Consider the following 25,749-nt stretch of genomic DNA (forward strand, 5'->3'; position numbering starts at 1 on the left):
CTCTTGTTGTTGTACCAAAAAGAGACGGGAGTGTCAGATTGGTCTTGGACGCTCGTTGGTTGAATGAAATAGTGGTTAGGGAAAGTGATAGACCGCAGAACATGGACGAGTTATTGCAGAAGTTCCGGGAAGAAAAATTCTTAACTTCTGTGGACATCACGTGTGGATATTGGAATTTGCCACTGGCGGAAAGTTCAAGGAAGTACACACCTTTCTTGTACGAAGGAGTTTGTTACCAATACCGTGTGGTACCTTTCGGACTTAATATCTCTGTTTGTGCCTTCGTACGTGTGATGTGCCATGTTTTAGGACCAGCCTTAATTAATAAAATCACAGTCTACGTAGATGATCTGTTAATAGCAACACCTACCTGGGAAGAAAACATAGTTTTATTATAGGAAGTGTTAGAGGCTATTGAGAGAGGTGGCATGAAACTAAAGATTGAAAAGACAGAGTGCGTTAAAGAGGAAATAGGTTTCTTGGAATATATGATAAGTGGAAAGGGTATTCTGCCTGACCCAGGCAAGCTAGCAGTCATTCAAAAATTTGAGGCTCCCAGAAACAAGAAGCAGTTGAGATCGATGTACGGTCTTTTCGCCTTCTATAGGCGTTTTGTTAGTGATCAGGCTTTTAATGCGCCCTGTTTTCACCTCCTGCTGAAAAAGAATACCCCTTGGGTTTGGACAGCAGAATGCCAACACGCGTTCGAGGTGCTTAAACAATCTTTAATCAATAGTCCTATTTTATATCATCCTGATTTTGAAAAATCATTCTGTATGTCTGTTGATGCTAGTGGCTATGGTATAGCTGTGGAGATATTCCAAGTAGAAATAGAGAACGAACAAGAAGTGCACAAGACTATAGCTTTCGCAAGTCGATCTTTACAGGCAGCAGAGAGAAATTATGGCATCTCAGAACTGAAAGCATTGGCAATTGTATTTGGGGTACAGAAATTTGAGCAGTATCTATTAGGTCACAAGATAATTGTTTACAGTGACCATAAGGCGTTGACCTTTTTAAAGACCTGTAAGTTGAGGAATGTTCGTTTGGTAAGATGGTCATTGTATCTCCAGCAGTTTGACCTTGAGGTTAGATATATTCAAGGAAAGACAATCTGGTAGCTGATGGGTTATCTAGAAGTGCGGAGCTATGTGATGACGCGGGAATTATAGCAACTGACTTAAGTGAAGTACTAATGTTTCCGTTGCACGAAGTAAAGGAAGAAAGTGCATTAAAGAGGGTGATTAAGAACTTGAGACGTGAGCAGGATGCAGATGACCAGCTGACATTAGTGAATAGCTATTTAGAAAATGTGAACTATCCTAAGGTTTCGCATTACTATTGTCCGCATAAAGGTATTCTATTTAGGAGGAAAAAGGTACGTGTTTCTGAGTGGAAGCTGTGCTTTCCCTCACAACATGTAGACTTACTAATCGACTATGTACACCTTAGGTATGGGCACTATGGTGCAAAGAAGTGCATTGCAAAATTAAAAGAGAAAGTTGTGTTTGACAACATGTACAGCCGTGTTGCCAAGCGTCTAGCATCTTGTGCAGTGTGCCAGAAAGTCCGGGCTGCTAACACCAGAATACAAGGGGATACGCATTCAGTAGAGCCAACTGAAATCCTAGAATTACTGGCTTGTGATTTGTTTGGGCCTCTTCCTGCTTCGAGAGGTGGGTGCACCCATGTTTTTGTTGTTGTGGATGGATTTAGTAAATATGTTAAGCTATACCCAATTAAAAGAGCAAATGCAAAAACGTTGGTAGAAAAGTTGGAAAAAGATTTCTTCGTGAACGTTGGCGTTCCGAAGAATTTGCTGTCAGACAATCGGTCTCAATTTACTTCTGATAGATTTAAAGAATGTCTGGATAAGGCCGGAGTGAGACATCTGAAAATATCTGCCTATTTCCCCCACGGAAATATGAGTGAACGTATTATGAGAGCATTGAATAGGCTTTGCAGGACTTATTGTGCTCGGAAACACTCAAGTTGGGCAGAGCACATGAAGTATTTTGAGAATGTAATTAACAACTTAAGGCATGATGCAACTGGTTTTGCGCCTTGCGAATTGATGTTTGGCCAAGAACCACACAATGTGATTGCAGATATGGTAGAATTCCCTATTCTAACGCAAATATCCAGAGACGAAAAGAAGTTAAGGGCTAGGGCAAATATAACGAAAAGAACATTAGAAAGAAAGAAGCGTCATGACGCAAAAGCTGTACCCACCAGTTTTGAAATAGGTCAGTTAGTCCTTGTCAAAACCAAGGAAAAATCAAAGAAAATAAATGCAGAAACGAATAAATGCATGTTCGTATACCAAGGACCTTTCAGGATCATAGGAAAACCACGTGACAATGCATATAGGCTAGAGTACCCTAAGAGTAAAAAGCTATTTGGTCTCAGGAACGTGATCAACCTAAAGAAGTTCATAGGTAGTGAATGAATTCTGTAGGGAGGAGGTTGTTCTGTAACCTCTGCACAGTGTGGCAGCTTCGCAGTCCCAGCTGGGTGAGATCTTCTTTACCATTTCAGGTCTCACTCTATCTTCATCTTTCCTATCCACCAAAGTTTCGACTCCTTCTTTGCAATACAAAAATTTTCTGTCATGGCTATCAAGCCATGATATCTGTAACCATTCTATCCACCGATTAGTGAAGAAAATACCTAATGTGACAAACATAAAAGTGACATAAACAACACTGAAGTATGATGTAATTAAGATACAAAGGTATTTGAGTAACAAGTACGTATAGAACCCTGGTAATATTATAAGTAGAAAGTTGTTGTTTTATTTGAAATGGTCCACCAACAGTAATTTAAAAAGATATACAAATTCGTGTACAAGCAGGATCTGAAGTGGCAGTGAAACCTATTGTATGCTGTAGAGCTAACTAATTAATAGTAAAAGAGATTGCTTAGTGTTATGAAAAATATGCAGGTAAGTTATAAGAATGAACTCACCTTGTGTAGCAAGGAATGGCAGTGTAATAGAACTGAACAGTGTTTGTGGTTGAGACGTGAAGGACACGTCCTTGAAATATTTATAAGGTTGGAGCTGGCCGTTCTTTGGCGTAGTGTGTGACAGGACACGCCTACACATATTGAGGTTATGAGTTGGAGGCGTGAATGCGACCAAAGGTACCCTTATGTTAGATGAGACAGAGCAGCTCATGGTGTCCTATAGGTTTAAGGAATTTAGCATTACGCTTGGCCATAATTACTTAATGCACTTTAGTGGTAGGTCGAGAGAGACTACCTGTGGTTTCAGCGTCCGATCAAGTGGAAATGGATTGCAACGTGAGCAAACTCATCAGCTGCAATACACTATAGATATGAAATAAATGTGCTATCCTATGCGTTAAATGTTAATAGAGTGAGTGTTAAATAAGTACATACACTAGCAACATAATTGAGTAGCAGAAAGCAGACGTGGAACATTATTTATAGCTCAGCATAAATACACTTCGATGAAGTAAGTACATAATTGCAGATGTGGAACTGACACAGCAGCAGAGGACCTATAAGTGGATTTAGTAGTCAACTAAACGTAGTGTGTTTTGAACACTCATAACTGTACTATTACCACAAGTTACTCAATGTACAAAGCGGCTGAGAAGACAACTGCTAATCAAATATACTCATACTATCTCTAAGAATAAGGTAATCGAATATGAGTCAGTTAAGTAAATAATATACAGATTTGTAAGGAATGTACCGAGCATTGGTTCAATTTTCCGGCCCAGAAATAATAAATTGAGATTAAATAGTATTTATGATTGTATGCCTTGAACATAAATTTTGTCTAGTACGTGACTAACGGCGTTTTGAGCCATTTCTTTACCGATTTTATGACAGTTAAGTAACAGTGAGAGTAAAATTGAAAAAGTTCAGTTAACTTTGTTCCAGTAACATATTGAAAGATAAAATGTATATATCCCCATTTCATTGTGACCCACCCTTAGATATTAAGTGAACAGAGTCTGAAGCACTCTTTTTGTTTGTTCTACAGGACAAACCAGATAATGGCAGCCTCGTAGCTGCGTGAAAGCGTGGAGTGACTTAGACACAACTCACAGTAACCCCTCCCCTTTCTCCATTTAATTTAGAGTGGACGTGAAGGACACACACCATAGCAACTTCCCCTCCTCTACCATTGTGAATGGAAGTGTTGAACACCAGCCAAAGCGGCTACAACAACGTGTGTAAAAACTGTCATGATTTGTGAAATTTTCTTTCAGGTTTAGAAAAGACTGCTAAGATATAATTATCTGTTTATGTATGATGAATAACTGTGTTATTTTCTTTGAATTTGTGTATGTAAAAATATTTACAGACAATTTAATGGATTTAAGATTCTCATAATTTTACATATTTTTATGTGTTTGTGTGTCTAAGGCAATATGTATGCCAAAGTGATTCATTGATTTTGCTTAAATTTTGAGTGATAATGTTGCTTAAGAGGCAGTGAACATGCCAGCAATTTAAATAATTGAAGTAGGTAATAAGTTTTCTTTTAATATTTCTATACGTTTACATTTCAATTTTAATTTTCGTAGGGAGATAAATTGTACTCTTGATTCCCTTTCTGTAATTAATTTTTTTCATTTACATTCAAAAAAATTAAGTAGAGGGTGATGTAGGGAAGCAGCATAGTCACGCCTTATAAAATTCACATCAGTCTTTCCATTGTGTGCCATCCTAGTCCGCTGTAACTAGCTCTGACGTCATAAATATTGCGCAATACTTTAAAATGAAGTAAATAACCTGAAACGTTTCTAGCAGGTCAGGAGTAATACAAAATCAGTATGTGTTGGATATCAGTTCAATAACTTTAACCATTTTCGAAATTTGGATGTTTTTCTGTAAAAATCATTGGCGCAGCAGAAAAGAGCTAGAAACTTAAAAATTTATATTTAGATTCCTTTTGCATAATAATTTAGTAGAAACAGTATTCTGGATCTCACAAATTAAAATTTTTAGTTTAAATTCATGATTTTTTGGTTTTTGTCTTAGAAATTAAGGAAACAAGATATATTAAGTAGGCGAATTAATAAAGCTAGGATGTTTAAATTTAAGTAGAAGGGAGATCCGCTATAATCATAAATATGTGAGAAGTTTCAACTGAATAACTATAAAACTATAGCGATAGCGAATCTCCAAAGGGCAAGTTCAGAGCTCGTCTACTGCGTGTAGTGTAATTAAATTAATTATCTCGCCCAAAATATTTGACTTAGCCACGTCAGACTTTTATTATGATTACTTACCTGTCTGCTTATTGTACATTTAAATTGAGAGCTTCATCGGCCATCAGCAAAGGAAGCAATGATTTATTCGATAACTTAAAGTGGTGCATTACTAACCCAGCGGCTAGTCGGGAGAGCAGATTTGATCAGGCGTTCCCTTAGCCGTCCGCACCGCGGCTTTATATGTAAGAACGCTGCGCGAGAAAAAAAAGGCCCCCGTTCTCTCCAGACAGCGCACCACCTGTGCCGGGAGTCGCGTCTCGCGGTATCATTGCTATGAACAGCCTCGGATGCCGTAATAAGTTACTCGGGATACACGTAACCATGAAATCGTTTTCGAGTGAAGTGTTAATTCTGGGATGACTTTAATGATCTATCTTCATTTTGCGTATGTCGTATTTTCACGTGCCGCCGCAGGACAGACATTCTACCATTATTAGCGTGGCGTTTGATGAACATTATCATCAAATTATGGCGAGCATTCACTTAAACATTTAATTTGAACAGTTATAGTGGCATCAGCGCATTAGACTCTGAACTGCTCTGGTAGTTGGATTGTGTGGATTCTTTTTGGTCTCTGACTTTCAGAATATAGTGAACATTTTAGAGAATGGTTTTTGATTATGAATCCCAGACAATCTCCTAATTCCTCATAGTTATAAGCTGTAGCTATAAATGTATTTCTCAGATGAAGTGGGCACTATGAATTCTAATTACAGGCTTCACGTTTTGCTATTCACTTTCTGGTTGCCAATATTGTAGTTAGAGAGCGAGTGTTGAGAACGGCAAACAGCATAAATACGAAACATATATTCTATTATTCCACCCGCCGGCCCCCAGGTAGACGCTAAATTAGACGATTGGGACATTGATTCTGGGAGAAATTTTCATCGTATTACTTGGTCGCCAAGTGAAATAGACGTGGTGACGTACAGTTTCGGATGTACATACTTTTCACTAGTCTCCCGGATTAAACTCCAAACTACATTGCACTGACTCATGAATTGAGGACGTGGCAGTGTTCCGGACGAACCATGCCTCGGTTGTAACATCAAGCACGGCAGTGTATTTGAAACTAACAAGAGGTGTAACCATATGATGGCATCAGTCTCCTACCTTTCTCTCATACCAGTCTCATAGTCATGAACAACAAAACCATCATACTAAACCTTTTGTTTTCAGTTTCAATTTATTCCCACGAATTTTTAACGTATTATGTGGAAACTATAAATAGGACGCACCTATTCATTAATCAAGGTGACATACAATGATTTATATTTTTTATGCAATTACGTTAATAGCAACCATTCATAATATTAATAGCAAAACAAAACAGAAAATTTACAATAAAAATCAATTTAAAAACATAAAATAAAACGAATTATCCCAGTTCCCGTGTGAATAATTTCGAGCTGGTATTAATGAGATGTGTTACTGGGAGCCTCGGCGTAACTCGAGTTTTGCCGACTAACTACAACTATATCTACATCTGAACGTATTGTTACTACACTATTCTACATTGCCCAACCTGGTATTTGCGTGCATTGGCAATTATCGGCTTCACGCACACTTATGCATATAGCCTAAGCATTCATTCGTTCATTCGTTCTTTCATTCTTTCCCTTTTTTTAAAAAAGGTTTCATATTAATTTATATATATATCTGTAGGTTAAAGTCGGCCAACGGCTTTGCCGCAGTGGTAACACCAGTTCCAGACAGATCAGCGAAGTTAAGCGCTGTCGGGCCGGGCTAGCACTTGGATGGGTGGCCATCCGATCTGTCGAGCGCTATTGACATGAGGACTCCACTGATCCCTTGTGAGGCAAACAGAGGAGCTACTTCATTGAGAAGTAGCGGCTCCGGTCTCGTAAACTAACATACGGCTGGGAGAGCGGTATGCCGACCACGTGCCCTTCCATATCCGCATCCAGTGACGCCTGTAGGCTGCGAATGACCCGGCGGCCCCGAGTACCGTTGTGTTTTCATGGCCTGTTCGGACGGAGTTTAGTCTAGTTTAGTTTTAGTAGGTTTAAGTGCCTTTTAATTACATCTGTACGTGCGGAGCAAAATAACTGATGATGGTCGAAGTAGAGAGGATATAAAATGTAGACTGGCAATGGCAAGGAAAGTGTTTCTGAAGAAGAGCAATTTTTTAACATCGAGTATAGATTTAAGTGTCAGGAAGACATTTCTGAAAGCATTTGTATGGAGTGTAGCCATGTATGGAAGTGAAACATGGACGATAAATAGTTTGGACAAGAAGAGAATAGAAGCTTTTGAAATGTGGTGCTACAGAAGAATGCTGAAGATTAGATCGGTAGATCACATAACTAATGAGGAAGAATTGAATAGGATTGGGGAGAAGAGAAGGTTGTGGCACAACTTGACTAGAAGAAGGAATCGGTTTGTAGGACACGTTCTGAGGCATCAAGGGATCACCAATTCAGTATTGGAGGGCAGCGTGGAGGGTAAAAATCGTAGAGGGAGACCAAGAGTGAATACATTAAGCAGATTCAGAAGGATGTAGGTTGCGGTAGGCACTGGGAGATGGAGCAGCTTGCACAGGATAGAGTAGCATGGAGAGCTGCATGAAACCAGTCTCAGGACTGAAGACCACAACAACAACAACGTGCATATCGTTATCTATAACGGAGGAAACGCTTTTTGTGAGTTGTTGGCGTTATTTTAATGTTCAGAACGTCTACTTGATCTTACAGACTGAACAGGTGCACCATACCTCGACTAGGGCGATGTCGAGTAGTTTGAGTCTGTTCCCGATGCTCGGGAATATGCTATAAGCACGCCTTGAAGTGCTTTGTCCCAGCCAGACTGCCATTCGTATAATTTCGAGGCTCGTAAATGTCTTCTATCAGTAATATGACATTCTGTGATCTCGTGTACACGACCATATTGCCGGCCGGTGTGGCCGAGCGGTTCTGGGCGCTACAGTCTGGAACCGCGTGACCGCTACGGTCGCAGGTTCGAATCCTGCCTAGGGAATGGATGTGTGTGATGTCCTTAGGTTAGTTAGGTTTAAGTAGTTCTGAGTTATAGGGTACTGATGACCTTAGAAGTTAAGTCCCATAGTGCTCAGAGCCATTTGAACCATTTGAACCACAACCACATTATCCACGCCCTAACCAATACAGCGCTGTCCCGTAACGTACCACGATATCCATCGGACTTAAGCCGAGAATCACCAGAAATTCCTCGTCCGCCCCTGGTAGCTTAGTGGTCAGCGAGGCGAAATGTCATACCTAACGCCCCGAGTTCGATTCCAGGCTGGGTCGGAGATTTTCTCCGCTCAGGGACTGGATGTTCTGTTATCCTTATCATCATCATTTCATCCCCATCGACACACTAGTCGCCAACGTGGCGTCATCTCCAAAGACTTGCACCACGCAAACGGTCTACCCAACGGGAGCCCTCGCCACGTGGCATTTCCATTTACCAGTAATCCCTCGACAAATATGGTGCGTAATTTACCGGTGAGACTTAGAATACGCTCCTCTGAATTCCTGGCAGCATTGTTTAGTAGCTGCCTAGCGGACGCGAAGCCCGCAGTGGCGATGAAGATAGCTTCGTGGTATGACTGCACCACATATCCACTCACATATCATAGTCAGCTCTACTGCACTGAGACAGCAAACTAACACACAATACTCACATTATGCGAAGGAAACGTGCCGCCATGAGTGGGGAGGGAAACCATTTCAGATGAAGCGACCGAACCGCCCTTGGCGTCTCTCCCAGTTAACAATGCCGCACAATTTCAACTTTTCTTATTTACAGAGTTATCACAGCTAATTGTTAGAAGTATCATATTATAATGAATATGTTTCTTAAAGCTCTTTTCCATTGGTAATAAACTACTTCCGTATAAACTACTTCCGTACTTTTCTTTTTTAAAACGAAATGCTCGTTGTTTTGGGTGCTATCATTAGGCTGAAGCCCTGTTTCAATAAGTTGCAATGCCCAAAAAAAAGGTCAAATCCTCACAGGTGTTAAGTGGAATAATTATCGAAAAATCAAACGCCTGAAAACTTAAAAATGAGTACCCCAGAATGTTGGCCGAATAAAGATTTTCATTGCATAAAGTGTGTCAACGGTATTTTAACGATACGTAACACTCACTAAAGGAACTATACAGAATTCTCACATCCCACCGAAAGCTGTATTTCGAGAGTATCATTAACAGTAGATTCTTGCAGAAAACGTTTGTTACTCCTTTAGTTCGGAAATACTTTGTAGGCCATAGCTGATAGATACCACAATCCCTAAATATTCTCAACATACCCTCGAGTACGCTACACTCAGTTCCTGCCAAATGGTTGAGTAGGTACCCAGTTAGACATTTCATCGTGACTCTTAAAGTGCCATGCCAGATTTGTTGTTTGCAATTACTAATGGAAATCTATCAATAAATGACTTTCAACAAAAACAAAACATCAGCGTCCAGTATAAATTGAGGCTCCACTGCGGTTCACCAGAACGTCACTTTTGGCTCACTTTTTACTATGTTTCAATTCGTTTTGCTGGTTTGATCTCGACAACGTAAGATAACAACCCCGGAACTCCACGATGCCTCATTCTCTCCTCACCGAAGTGAGGTGAGTGACATCTGTGTATTATCGTCATGGCTGCAATGATGAGAGTCAACAAGGCAGCCCTGCTACTTCACAAGGGACATCTTACTGCGCGGAACGTCGTATATCCCTTGTGCACGCAAAACAAGCTAATCTTCCCAAAGCACCTAAATCAATGTGTAGTTATTGTGCATATTTGTGATCGGTGTTTTGAGAGTAAATTGTACAAATTCAGATGAGAAGCTATGTTCCACCCTAATTTGCTTAATAATCGCTGCTGTTGGCACAATTAACTTTTATTATGCTCAGATTATAGAATACGAAAATTTATTCACAGCTGACAAGTTACAGCACTTTGCCACATCTTTAAGGAGTACGCTGTGTAAGGCGCATTTCTGCACGTGTAATGACTGAAGCCCAAGGCACTGCTGATTTTAATCAGGACGTCTACCTGTTATCACTTTAATCCTTGTCAAATGGGGAAAAAATTGCATCAACTTTGAGTTTCAATGTCTTCCTTGTTTTCATTCAGTACCATTTCATAATATTACTAATACAGTTTCAGTCTCGAAGCTGTATATTAGTCACATCCACGATCCAGATGCTCTGATGTCACATCACAAATGAGTTACATAAAGACCAATTGAAGAAGGCTATTGCAGCTGATCTTGTGGAGAGAACATGAAGTCCCGTTATAGAGACAGTTAATCCTGTGAGTGAAAAGAATCGTGCTAGATAACTACTATTTTCATGTAACGAACACATTTAAATGTAATAGCACACAGCATTTCCGAGCTATATGTTAATATTTTTAATTCCCACTAAGTCAATAAAAAACCTCGAAAAACTGCTGTAAAACCGTCACAGGTTGATAAAAAATTAACGTTACACACAATGTCAATAATAGTAGTGTAAAGGATCAGATAAGAAAATATAGTTCCACTGCGGTACAGAAGTGGAGGAAACGACTTTCAAAAGTGTCCCTTTGTGTGCTTCATAGCTGTAGGAAACTAAAAGGGGGTTGACTTACTTGTAGTGGTGCATTATAAGCCACAGTTTACACCAACACTCATAACACTCACTCAAAACTGGTGTCTGGGTGTTTCCTTAGGAAAATGAGTTTTTGGCAAATCACTGGGGTTAAAATGAATGGAGAACCTCGTATCGCTTAAAAATCTTCTCAGAACTGGAGGTAAAGTTAAAATCAGCTGAAAGCTAGACGAAAATTAGTTAACTTACGTAATGCAAATCGGATATGGTATAAAATTAAAATCGCTACATAAAACTCTCCAAACTGAACATTTTTGCCTTGAACATTTTCGTTTATATTATGTGATCGCTTAGGTAATTAACATAAATTTTGAAAGACAGTATACATAACATTTAAAGTTTTAGAGAGAAAATAAACTTTTTTCTCCTAATTTACAGCATTTTTAAAGCAGACCAATCGTAGCTTCTTCAACTGGAAGTTACCTTTCCGTTTGGAATTCACTGCAAAATACGGTTTTTTTATTTTAATTTTACAGTAAAAATACACTGCTAGATACTGAAACTGCAGCACCAAGAAAGTAGCTTGCAAGAAACTTAGAAATTAACATTGATTAACAGCATGCTTCGATAGGCATATGATTATAATTTGAACAGAACGGTTCAAAATAGTAACACCAATTACATTTAGTACCAAAGTAAGGATTACGTAGTGGCTCTCTTACTCAGAAATCGTATTTGAAGGTACATGCTTTCTAAGAAGACGGTGTTCTAACCCGTATAAAACATGGAAACATGTACAAGCCTGTGATGGGATTCTACCGTGGCAGGATCAATGTTTAACAAGGCTGCGATTTACCATTACGCGATAGTGCTATTCACATTTATTGGGGCCCCAAGCAAGACTGTTATGTGAAAGTGAAATAGATGGGTTCAGGCGGGCTACATTCAGTGCTCTGCAGGATTACAACGATCTCACGCGACTATCAACCGAGACGACAGCCCTTTTGCTCGTTGGCCGTGCGGGATCATATAGCTACATTCAGTGCTCTGCAGGATTACAACGATCTCACGCGCCGGCCGATGTGGCCGTGCGGTTAAAGGCGCTTCAGTCTGGAACCGCGTGACCGCTACGGTCGCAGGTTCGAATCCTGCCTCGGGCATGGATATGTGTGATGTCCTTAGGTTAGTTAGGTTTAATTAGTTCTAAGTTCTAGGCGACTGATGACCTCAGAAGTTAAGTCGCATAGTGCTCAGAGCCATTTGAACGATCTCACGCGACTATCAACCGAGACGACAGCCCTTTTGCTCGTTGCCCGTGCGGGATCATATAGCGGCATCTCGTACTTTAAGACAGGATACCCCCTTTCTAGCAACAAGGCAAGTATCCATACGGACAGTCAGCAGCACCACTGACTGACAGTACCACGACCGTTGACGCAGCAATAGTAGGGAAGCGCGCCGACGAAGTGGTGCGTCCAACGACAAAATTGGACACAGACGTGATGAAACATCGTCTTTTGGGTCGATTCCCAGTTCTACGTAGAGCATCACAACGAACGTGTACATTCTTGGGGGCTCTGAGAAGAACAAACGTTAACAGATTGAATTTATCATCATAGTATAGGCCTATCACCTGGGTGATGGTGTAGAGTACCTTTGGGTACTGAATACGATCACCTGTGGTTCTCCCAGCCGGTGATTTGGATACCAACCATCACATTTATAATGTTTTAAGACTGGTGGCTGTGTCCTGTCATTAACGTCTCCGTGACGTTACCTTCAAGGAGATAACGCAAGACTGCATGTTTGCCAGGCTGCTCTAACATACTTCGATACAGAGGATGTTTCACTCTCGTCAGGACCTGCTCTTACGCACTGAAAACATGTTCTCATGCGTTTCCGAGATACTGGTACGCAACCATCCGCCAGTCTCATGAGGTGTCACACATAGCTGAAGGGGCTGGGAACGGTGTACGTACATCTGTTAGCGAAAGTGAATTCGATTCCATTTCCAAACTGCTAATAGCGTTGTTTGCTGCCACAAGCAGCAGCTCTGTGCATTGGATCTACCAAATCACATACAAATTAAATCACCGTACGTCGTACACTGCACATGTCAACGGCCTTGTCACAGTGGTAACACCTGTTCCCGGCAGATCACTGAAATTGAGCGCTGTCAGGCTGGGCTAGTACTTGGATGGGTGACCATCCAGTCTGCCGAGCGCTTTTGGCAAGCAGTTGCACTCAGCCCTTGTGAGGTAACCTGAGGACAGAGCACAACCTTATGATTTGCTTTTGTTCCAGATGTAATTTTACGTCCAGCAGTGTATGCTAATTCCCTTTTCGGTTGGTTCTATCGACATTCGTGCCCCTTTGCTGCACCTTAGCTACCGAGAGTTCCGCTATAGATGAATGCGACTTGTTTGTTCCTCTAATTTCTAATATCATTGGTCTCTTGATGAATAAACATTATTACTGATAGTGTGTGTGCTTGATCAGCTACCGAAAGAAAATGAATGACTTCTGACCGTCAACAACAATGAGCCTAATATATGGACACAAACACGGCTGCCTTGTTTTTTACAGTAACAAAAATAAGCAACTAGATTCGAAAGGGAATGTAATTTACTGTTAAAATTAAACGGAATATCTTGGAAAAGTAAGGAATCGTATTTCCCTCCACACAATGTCATAAATCAGATCTTAAGCCTGTGCTTTGTCCCAGAACGAGTCTGGTGTTTTTCCTCTTACGCCCTGTTTAACATTTCATTTGCAAGATATTTGTTTTAGTTATATAGGTTGATTCAGCGGCCCATATCTATGTGTCTTCAGTAACCCACAATGTCTTCAAAAACAATGCCCGAAATCTTCATATTCCAGTCGCTCTCTACGTGCACATTGTTAATCCTATAGAAAAACGAACAGAACGCATTAGGAGGAAATTTAAAGTAGTTAAATTTTGTGCTGGAAGACGTTTTCGCTAGCGGTCCTAATTTTCTTGTTACACAGAAGAAAACGTACTGAAAGTGACCTTCAGATGCATTTTTCTTTCATAATTCGAAACATGGAATGTAGTCGAATTAAACCGGGTTATGCTGACGGAATTAGATTAGGAAATGAGACGCTTAAAGTAGTAAATGAGTTTTGCTATTTGGGGAGCAAAATAACTGATGAAGGTCGAAGCAGAGAGGATATGAAATGTAGACTGGCAATGGTAAGGGAAGTGTTTCTGAAGAAGAGAAATCTGTTAACATCGGGTATAGATTTATGTGTGAGGAAGTCGTTTCTGGAAGTATTTGTATGGAGTATAGCCATGCATGGAAGTGAAACATGGACGATAAATAGTTTGGACAAGAAGAGAATAGAAGCTTTTGAAGTGTGGTGCTACAGAAGAATGCTGAAGATTAGATGGGTAGATCACATAACTAATGAGGAGGTATTAAATAGAACTGAGGGGAAGAGGTGTTTGTGGCACAACTTGACTAGAAGAAGGGATCGATTGGGAGGACATGTTCTGAGGCATCAAGGATTCACCAATTTAGTATTGGAGGGCAGTGTGGGAGGTAAAAATGGTAGAGGGAGACCAAGAGATGAATACACTAAGCAGACTCAGAAGGATGTAGGTTGCAGTAGTTACTGGGAGATGAAGAAGCTTGCACAGCATAGGGTAGCATGGAGAGCTGCATCAAGCCAGTCTCTGGACTGAAGACCACAACAACAACTTTGAAACCGTGGCCTCCGGCGATATCGTATCTCAGTATAAAATTTAACTTCATTATTTTTCTTACAAAAACGTCCTGCTCATTTTTCCTGTAGGACTTGTAGTTTGCCCGCAGCGAGCGAGAGAATAAGAAAATCTCGCACTTGGTGTTTGGAGGCGTTGTCTATTGCATAAGACTCATAGGGAGGTGAACATTAATATCAATGTATAGTCGAGTCACTTTCTTATACGGTACACGTTTCCCGCCAAAGGAATATTTGGTACTGTAAGAACTATTCCAGGGTAGCAATTTTGAATTATTTTCTGATTTCGAATTCAGAAACTGACTTCGTTTCCTTCTCTTCCCAACAGATTCAAGGCACCTATCGGTTTACCATTCAAGTTATCGTTACTGGTTTGCCAATAACCCTCGCACGTTAAGATTTTGATTTAAAGAACTCTGCCTGCAGTTATAGACCCGAGGCATCTCTCAGTCTTGTTTACCTATGGGTAACAAACGTTACGCCGGTAGGGCTGGCCGAGCGGTTCTAGGCGCTACAATCTGGAACCGCGCGACCGCTACGGTCGCACGTTCGAATCCTGCCTCCGGCATGGATGTGTGTGATGTCCTTAGGTTAGTTAGGTATAAGTAGTTCAAAGTTCTAGGGGACTGATGACCTCAGAAGTTAAGTCCCATAGTGCTCAGAGCCAGCAAACGTTACATTATTTTCATAAGCTATCGTGTTAGACGAATATACATCGATGTTAGTCGAAATTCATACGTCATTGGACATTCTGACCAAGCATTAATTTGATGTATCAGCAATTTTGGGTAAGGGAGCAAATCTCTCTACGTAAAATTATCTGTCGATGAAATATTCTACCATCGAGTGCGGCACTGCTGCCACTCGGCTATCAGGCCGTTACTCATCCGGGACTCGTTGGGTGCCGGTCCAGAGTAAATTATGAATTCGCTGAGAAAGAAAGCGCGCGTTTTGGAAGCTAATTTCCCGTCGGAGCGGCGGCGTTCGGCGCGCCGGATATTCGGCCGCGTCCGCCGGCGGCTGCCAGCCGGTGGCAGCGCGAGAGGCGAGACGCGCGGGCGTGGATGTGAGCGTCAGCGCGGCCGCCGGCCGTGGCGTGGGTCTGGCAGCGGAGCGCCGCTCGCCTCTAATTAAATGTCAATGGGCACTCGCGCGGCGACAGCGGACGCAAATTGCTGGCCGACCTGCCAGACATGACGGCGGGGCCAGCCAGCGGCCAACAGCCACAGCCGGCTCTCGCCGATCACTGCTGCCTCCCCCAGACGTTACGTCATCGCAGAGCTCTGTAACTTGCGACAGTCAATGTACAATGCAGACGGAAGTATTCCAAGACCAAAGGAACAGATGAACGAGATTCAGCTGCCAAATGCACTGACGGAAAGAGGAAGTATCAGATCATCAACACAAGGACTGAAGTGCAGTAAACCGAGCTCTATTTTCTTTCTTTCTTTCTTTCTTTTTTGACCTCTAGGATGTGTCCATTAAAACTGCATCCTTATAGGAGCATTTTCAGTACAGAGAGTAGTAATTTCTACAAATCAAGAACACAAGCGATGACCGTTGGCTGATCACTGGAATTTTTCAGGTCGAGACTGTAACACAGCGTGTTCAGACGATGTGGACTTACAACTTAGCGCCATCTTTCGGACATCTGCATCTAAAACTACAAAATGTGCATAAATTCCTAAGGTACCAAACTGCTGAGGTAGCTTAAAATAACTTAAGCTGAGAACAACACAGACACTCACGCCCGATGGAGGACTCGAACCTGATACTGGAGGAGCCGCGAAATTCGTAACATGGTGCCTTAGACCACGCGGCCACTACGTGTGGCCTCAGTCTACATCGTACTCCGCAAGCAGCATAATGGTACGTGACGGAGGGTACTTCCGGTACCACTAACTGATCCAGCGTACCCTGATCCACTCGCGAATGGCGCTTGGGACGAATGGTCGTTGGTAAGCCCCTGTATTGGCTCTAATTTCTCGAATTTTCTCGTCGTGGTCATTATGCAAGATGTATGTGGGAGACATTAATACGTTACTCCACTCTTCCGGGACAGTGTTTGCTCGAAATCTCAATAGCAAACCACTACGTGGTGCACAACATCTCTCTTGTAACGTCCGCCAATGGAGCTCGTTGAGTATCTTGGTAATGCTTTCGCATCGACTAAACGATCCCGTGACGAAGCGTTCTTTATTGGATCTCCTCTATCTCTTCTGTCAGTCCTACTTGGAAAGAATCCCACATCTATGAACAATACTCAAGAATGACAAGCGCATTACAAGCCGTTTCCTTCGTGGATGAGCTACATTTCCTTAAGATTCTTCGTATCAACCTCAGTGTAGCATCTGTTTCTTCAACTATATGTTTTCTGTGGTCACTTCACTTAAGGTCGCTCTGGATAGTTACTCCTAGGTATTTTACGGTAGACACTGTTTCCAATACTTTCTCATCAATAAAGAAGGGACTTTTTTTCCTATGTCTGCACAATCTGTTACATTTATTTACGTTGAGGATCAGCGGTCGTATTCCGCACCATTCAGCTCATTCTGAAAATCGATACTGTCTTTTGCGCCATGTGCGAACAGTCTTAAAGGCCTTCAGATGATTTACAGTAGATCAATTAGATACACTCTAAAAAGTAACCACCATATCGTGCTTCCTTGGGGACTCAGAAAATAACCTTTACATCAATTGATTTTGTTCTTCTAAGAGCGACCTATTGAGTTATATCTGCAGGGAAGTCTTGAATCTAGAACATCTGTACCGATGCTCGATAAGCTCGTATTTTTTTCGCTAAACGACAGTGCGGGACGATGTCAAATGCGTTCCTGTAGTCAACACAGCATCAAAATGAGAGCTGTTGTCTACAGCCTATTAATCTCACAGAAGAAAAGAGCCATCTAAGTTCCGCAAGGTCTGTTTGCGCAGTTCGTGTTGATTTTTACAGAGGAGACTTTTGTTCTCCCAAAACAACATATATGTGAGCCTAAACATGTTTCATACCTCTATAACAGACTGACGTGCGTGGTAAGGACCTATAATTACGTGCATCTGTTCGACGCAGCTTCTCGAAGACTGGAAGCATCTGCGATTGTTCCAGTCCTTCATTGCTCCAGCGATCTACGATAAACTGCTGCTGGAAGGGGAGCGAGTTCATTCACATAAGCTTTGTAGAATCTTAGGGGTAACTCATCTGGTCCTGATGTTCCACGACTAAACGATTCCGCGATGGATTATCTCAGTATATAACATTTCGAATTTCGTACGTTGACTGAAAGTAGGGACTGTGTCACGATCTTCTGTGGTGAAACGAATTCAAGAAACCGAATTTAGTACTTCGATCTTCTCTCTGTTCTTTTCATTTCAGTGCCAGTATGGTATGGTCACTGAGTGAAAGAATAAGGGATTTCAAACCACTAACGGATTTTATCTAAGATCAACACCTTTTATGGTTTTTACTGATATTGGTTGACGAAATTTTACTTTAAAACTCATTGAAACTAATTGCTCTCCTTATTCTTATTTTCTCTTGTTCAACTTTCTTTTGTCCGCTAGGTTTTGACTTCTTTTGAATCTGATACGAAGTTCCCTTTTATTATGTAGCGGTATTCTAACACGACTATTAAACCACGGAGGGTCTTTCCCGTCTCTGTAGACTTTGCTCGGAACATACTTGTCTAAGACATATTCAACAACAGTTCTGAAATTTTTCCATTTGTTCTTCACACCTTCATCCTCATCACTGAATATTTGATACTGACTACTCAAATACTCTGCAATGTGTATCCTGTCACTATTGCTAAACTAAAATGTCTTCGTACCTTTATTAACTTGTCTTATAATGTGCGCAGTCATACTTGCTGTGTCTAATGATCTCTGACATTTTACTCTGCGTTAACTGATTCGGTAAGTTCAGGTCTGTTTGTTGCTAGAAGTTCTACGACGTTCATTTCACTAGTTGGTTTTCTAATTATATGCTCGAAGTAATTTTTGAACAAGACATTCAGAATAACGTCACACGAATCCCAACCTCTAGCACCAGTTTTGATATCATGACTCTCCCTATCTACACCTGCCCAGTTGAAGTCATACTCCATTACAACAGCATAATCAGGAAAATTACTAACGATGCTCAGTAAATTCGCTCAGAAGTGATACATTACTACAGATTATGATCTACAAAAGCACTTGGAGCAAGGATCTTAGGAAAGTCAAATTATTGGCATAAGTTGTTACATGGGAGCCTCATAACAACAAACTGTGCAGACAGTTCGCACTAGTCCCATAAACTACAGGACAAATGTTGGTGAGATAGACCCCGAAAAACTGCGGCGAAGGGGGAGGGCATGGGCCACTCCAGAAAGATGCCAGCACGAAGAGATCATAGAGCTGTTCAGTTGGTTCTGACGATTGGGTAGATGAAAATAACTGAGAAATCACCAGAGATTACAGGCAGAGTGTCACTATGAGTCGTCGGTATTAGATTACTGGAAGCTGGGTTATGATCTTGAGTAGCCGTTTGTCACTGACACCGTACCATAAACAAAACACTAATGTGTGTTGTAGTCTTCTCATATGGGACACTGTGTGGCATTCTATATTGTTCCGCGATGAACAACTTTTCTGTTCCGAAAGTGTCGTCAAATGACCAGTTTAAATCTCACATGAAGCAGCGGTTCTCGACATTCCTATTCCTGGAATCATGGTGTGGTGAGATATAGGATATGACCTCGCGACTAATTTGATAATTATAAAAACGAATAGCAGTAGGGAAGGAGCTACTCATTGCCTTTGTAGATTTGGCAAAAGCTTACGATACAGTCCCTAGATCTAAGCTGTGGGATGCTATGAAAGATATAGGTATGGATGATCACATTTTAAAAATTATTATTGAAATCTACAGATATAATTTGTTACAGATTAAACGAGATTCAAAGTTATCAGAACCTATTAATGTCCCCAAAGGTTTGCGACAAGGTTGCAGTATGTCACCCACCTTGTTCAATTTATATGTAGAAGTGGCTGTCCGAAATTGGAGGACCAGCTGCAGAGAAATGGGAATCACTGTTAACGATGTACAGACATTATCATTAAGTTTTGCTGACGATCAAGCTATTATAGCACAAGATGATTAGGACTCTGAGTTCCTGATACGATGGTTATATCAGGAACACAACAGACGAGGACTACAAATGAGTCTAACAAAAACAGAGTATTTGGAGGAGAATAGTGATGCTAAATTTGAAGTACACATCGATGACAAAGCAGTTATGAGACACGTAGAGAAATTTAAATATCTCGGGGCACATATTAATAAAAATGGATTGGTACATACAGAAGTAAAATACAGAATACAGTAAAGCAAAAAAGTGTTAGGGTTCATGAATTCTTTTTGGTGGGATGAGAATATTTCCAACAGCAATAAGGAAAGGAAGTACGATAATGGTTGAATCAGTGCTGTGCTATGGACCAGAACTATGGATCTTAAATGTCGATCTCAAAAGAAGACTAATAGCTGTGAAAATGGATTATTTACGTAGGAGTGCCAGAATATCAAGAATCGAAAGAAAAACTAGTGATGAAGTAAGAGCTAGAATGAAGGCAAATGATAAAATGATAGATATAATTGAAAGAAAATCAATAAAATGGTACTGGCACATGATGAGAATGCCAGATCATCGGCGGCCGAAGAAAGTTTATGAATGGAAACCACCCGACAGACGTAAGCGTGGAAGACCTCGACGTTCTTGGACTGTTCACATAAATCGAGTAATGGAACATCGCAGCATCGACAAGGAAGATGCACTGGATAAAGAGACTTGGCGGAGGATAACAGGAATACAAAAAGATGTTGTTATCAATTAATCTTTGTATTGATTAATAATAATAGAAATAAAGATGAATGATCGTCAGCATGTGAATGGTAAGCTCTGTGGTCGCAGCCCCCACGAGTAGGGTACTAAATGACACTTTCGATCAGAGCACAACATGACATTTTCCAGCAGGATAGCACAAGACAGAACGCTGCAATTCACACTATACACCCCTCGAGGAATGTATGGATGTCTGACTGGCCTGCAGAGTCTGTTCAGGAATATGATTCTAGCTTATGTAGTCCGTATATTTAATCATTACAACAGACACCGAAATAAATCAAAGACGTGCTGCGAAGCTCGTAGACCTACAAGGCCCATATGAATGTATAAACGAAATCCTCGGGTCATTGAAATGGGAATCCTTAGATAAAGCACCTTTCGCGAAACAGTGTTGGGTGTATTTGGAGCAACGGTAATCGAATAAAACTGTTCGCCAATTCTGCTGCCATTAACTAATATCTCGCGAGAAGATCATTAGCATATGATAAAACAGATTACAGCGACTACTGAGACTACACCGTCATTTTCACTCGATCAATAAGCAAAGGGACTAATACATAAAATCCCTTATATTTTTACTGAGAACCCTCTACCGTACACTGTACAGTAGCTTGAGAATCTTACATGTATATGTAGACAGATTACTTGCAACGTTGTGTCACCATATTCTTTCCCATTGGTCTAAAGTCATTAATCTCCGGTGTGCGAAATGAACTTATGTAGTTATGTAAGTTAGACGAAGAACGAATGCTGTGACAATTTTTATTGTTTTGATACATTATCTTGATTAATTCGTGAATCACTTAAATCTATATATGGTTAAGTTTTTAGTTTTAAGGTGTTTTGCCCATTTTGACGCACTAGCAAGTACAGGATCTTTAGGTTTTCGCGGCATGCACGTAAGCAAATCATACAATTATTTGAAATTATTCCACGCACTGTTTACAACGTTATCAAAAACGTTCACAATATTTCTTCACCTCCGAGTACTTTCCACTTTATCTCAGTTTTTAATCTACCATAAATTTACGTCCATCCGATGCACTAAAGCTCCAACAACCGAAACAGAGGCTGTTTATGTGAAGTATTCAGGAAGAGTTGCGATTTGGACTTCAGTTCGTGTTATGGGGTGAGTTAGATGCTAGAAATGTTCAACGAAACGTAATAGATAACTTAGTATAAAATCTGCAGGACTTAATGTTTACATGAATACGTAAGAAGTGCTCACACTGGCTGGCTAGTGTGAAATCATAATTTTATTACCCTTAAATCTTGGTCGGCCCGGTATATAGCCATAACTGTTCCACATCCGAGTTCGCAAATACCGAAGAACTGTAGGAGTAAACAAATAATAAAGTTATGGAAATGAGGGGCTATAAAATTTTGTTGCCTCGACTGATGGATCTGAATAAACGCTTTCTCACAGCGAGAACCGAAAGCCGTAACATTCTTCGGTTTGGGCTCAGACAAACACAAATTTGCCTCAGTAACACATAGCACGAATTCAGGCGATTTCCGGCTTGCTTACTCGATTATAGTTAAACGAGCTAGGAGATAGTTAGATATATATTGACTCTGCGTTGTGTCACGGAATTTAATTGTAATTTATGTAATTTTGGTATAAAATGGCGTCTTTCCACATCTGGCTCATAAAACTTTCGTCAATAGAGATTATTTACAGGAATGAAGTCAGAAACCCGTCACAGAATGTTGGTTACCTTCTCAGAATTTCAGTTTTCTAATACAACACTTATCTTGCCTCAAAGTAAACAAATATGAAACAGCATTACGAAACAGGACGTGACCTGTACATAGAGATCACTGAATGCTGGAATAGTTACCTGAGCTCCTGAGCATTTTCAATAGCAATTAGCAGTAAAATTTCATGGCCTACAGAAACAGCCACTATTAGATGAAAGTGCAACGCGTCTTCGGGTAACGATCGAAGGTGATATCTATTAATTCTTGGGGTCGGAGTTGTGGTAGTCTATAAGACGCTTTGTAAGAAGCTTCATTTTAAGAGAACTGTGACTCGGTGGCTTCCACTACGTTCAGCAGATGACTCCGACTTTTCAGACTTGCTGACATGTCGGATAATTTTCAGAAGTTAAAAACGATATCGAGTTTCGTTACTGATGGTGTGAAAAAGCACATGTTTGTATTAACTTGGTCCACTGACGAAATGACAGTCAATGTCATTGTATTTATCTTGGTAGCACTCATCCAGAAAGTGTTTTAAGTGCAGTGTGTAAAGACGAAATGTTTTTATACTTTTTAGTCTCTGCAGGTGGACATACTGACACAGATGTACATGAGAAGGTAGGTCGATGATCATACATTCCCAATTGGAATGACTGAGTGAAAAAAATTATAACAAAGTCGAACAACGTAGTGGCACTGGCCTCGGAGATTGCAACAGGCCAGTTCGTATTATGTCCTGGACGACAATGAGTCACTGTGTAGCATGAGAGAAAATAACATACAAAATAATTCCAAGTACTGAAAGGATCAAAGGCAGATATCGTTGGCTGAGATTGGTCGTACTACGAAAAAGGCCACTAACTTAACTTACAAGTAGAAAAATATCTACCTTCAGATCGATTCCTTTTGTGTCAGACCGCTTAAACGAAATTATACAACAAACTGCAAGAAGATGTGTGCAGTCAACTGCTAATCCATTACCTCTGGGTTGATCGATTGTAATTAAACTTATAGTGGTATAGGGAAAGGGTTAACGGTGGGAAAACTTGTACAACCCAGATGTGGGCCGCATCATTTCAAACCACTGGACAACAAATTGGTTCGCCCTTAAAATGCGAGTAGCTCGTAAGTGTAAGTCGCCCTTAAAACGACTCACTGATGGCTTCGGCGCACCGTAAATCGTGTAGTTGCTTACCAGGCGCTCGTGTGACGGTCCATAAGTCATGACATTGAAGTTGTGTGCCTGCGTATGTCGACTGTGAGGACTTGGTAAAGTAAATTCAATTGATGTGGAAACGGGAAAATATGACATAAATGATCCATTATCTATCGATGTTCTACTTCGTTGCCCGATTTATTGATGTACCATAGTGAGCTTTCCAACGTATCTAAAATGGATGGTATACCACTCGCAGATATGTGAAGTTGCGTAAGGTCATCGGTAGTTAAAATATCGTAAACGACCAACCCCAGAGGCGAAAGTCACACCTTGTAAGTGAAATTCGGTTTCAAACCTACCAGAAATGTGTCAAGACAGGTCGCCGAATAGTGCCTGAATAGCTCAGCCAGTATGAGTGAACCAAGAGTAAAACCTGAGTCGAGTATGCCTTTTAATAACAATGCACTCTTTGCTGGAGAGTGATAAGGTCATTCTGAAGGTAATCCTTAGGATGTGTATATCCCATTACTCTGCGATATCTTTTGTCCCGGGTACACAAACAAATTTGGATAAGATATTTTGCTACATACGCAGCATTTAGTGAGAGAACAAGCTGGTTATTCACAAAAGTGTCCTTGATTCTATTTAAGAAACATACTGTGGTGCTTGACTGAAATCAGATCAGCGCCGCATTATCCGGATGAAAAGAGATACGAAAAATTGTCTTTCTGCCACGCATTAACGCACTTACAAACATTGTCTCGTACTTTCTGAATAAAAATTCGTCTCATTCTGTCTCGAATCTATGCTTCCATTAGCTTCTACTCAAGATACTGCTATAAATTTTAGTTTTCTAGTGGTGAACAAGTGTTCGTGGTTGATCCTCATGTATCCAAAATAGAAATTTATATTACAGGCATTAATAATAGCTACGAGAGCAGTACGGTGTAGAAGGGCAATGATACTGTATCGTTCAGGTCCGTAAGTGCTAACAAAAATGAAAATTTTGTCCTCTACTTCTGCTTATTAATGACAATCAATTATGTAGCCATTGAAATGTATAGTGTTGGACAGAGGTACTGGAAAATTCCTCGGTGAGACTTTTTGTATACTACAGACGCAGACAACGTGTAATCTTCGTGATCAGATGTTGGAGGCAAAAGATCAAGTATTGATAGTAAAATTAAGTGATGTAATGTTCCGTACCTTAGGGCAAACATTGAAACATGGGAAAAAAATTTCGATCTTACGCAGTCTTCGATTCACAGAAGTTTATAGCAGTCCACAATAATGAAAGTCAAGCATCAACTTTATACGTACAATAGTTTTCTTTGTGTGAGTTTTTCAGTTAACAATGTTGGCTATTAACCTTTCAAGTTAAATAACTGCAATTCTACGCTATGGTAAAACGTTTTGAATAGAAATATTTTCCACAACATCTGAAGTTTTACAAATGCTTGTCGTGAACTACGTCGCAAAGCTACATTCGCAAATGGAGCTATCGACGCAGTATTTACGCTATCGAATGATCGGCGATTAAAGGTGTATCAAACACCTTACAACATAGCGGTTTCATAAAAAGAAGTACGATGCAAGTCACATACAGTTAACAACAAGAAAGATTTGTCGTAAATGGGTGTCGAATATATGAGTGCAAACCATCATAAAAATTGTAAGCTTTTTCAAATGAATCCAAGTGATTTTACGCCTCGAAAGGAAAGATATGGACCCATTAGGTCACATCAAGAACTGTACAGTTATCAAAGCAACGGTTGGAAGCCGGTGGTCTTGCACAAAACTAACATGAAGTCAGTTTCTTCTGGCTAGAATTTCATCAACTGTGTTTTCTGGGATTCAAGAGAATTACTCTTACCGATTACCTACGACTGGGTAAAACTGGAATTTGCCTATTTTATGCAATTATTCTATGCCGAGCGCTGAATGAACCAACACAGATAATACTTGAAAAAAAAACGAATAAAAATCGCATGTATACAGAACACTGTGCTTGCCCACGTAGGTGAGTTAACAACATGAAAACTTAGGGGCATTAAGCACAAACTATTGTGTCATTGAACTACCACACCGTAAAAAAAAAAAAAGAGGAGACATTGGTACTCCGGATGTTGAAACTAGTCACTGATAGTACGTAACGCAAAGTGTATTAACGTGAAACAAATCTAGATTGCAAAATAAGTGCATTTTCACGTTAGCATCAAACTCAAAATACCAGGTAATTAAAAGGCAGTATAAATTTGAAAACTTAATAAACCACGGCATAATGTAGATAGAGAGGTAAAAATTGACACACATGCTTGGAATGACATGGGGTTTTATTAGAACCAGAAAAAAAACAAAGTTCACAAAATGTCCGACAGATGGCGCAGGGCAGCGAAAAGTCAGTGACTGCGCATGACAGTCGTGTATAAAAGGACCTG

The sequence above is a fragment of the Schistocerca piceifrons genome, chromosome 1 (assembly GCF_021461385.2).
Source record: "Schistocerca piceifrons isolate TAMUIC-IGC-003096 chromosome 1, iqSchPice1.1, whole genome shotgun sequence".
In the NCBI taxonomy this organism is placed as follows: domain Eukaryota; kingdom Metazoa; phylum Arthropoda; class Insecta; order Orthoptera; family Acrididae; genus Schistocerca; species Schistocerca piceifrons.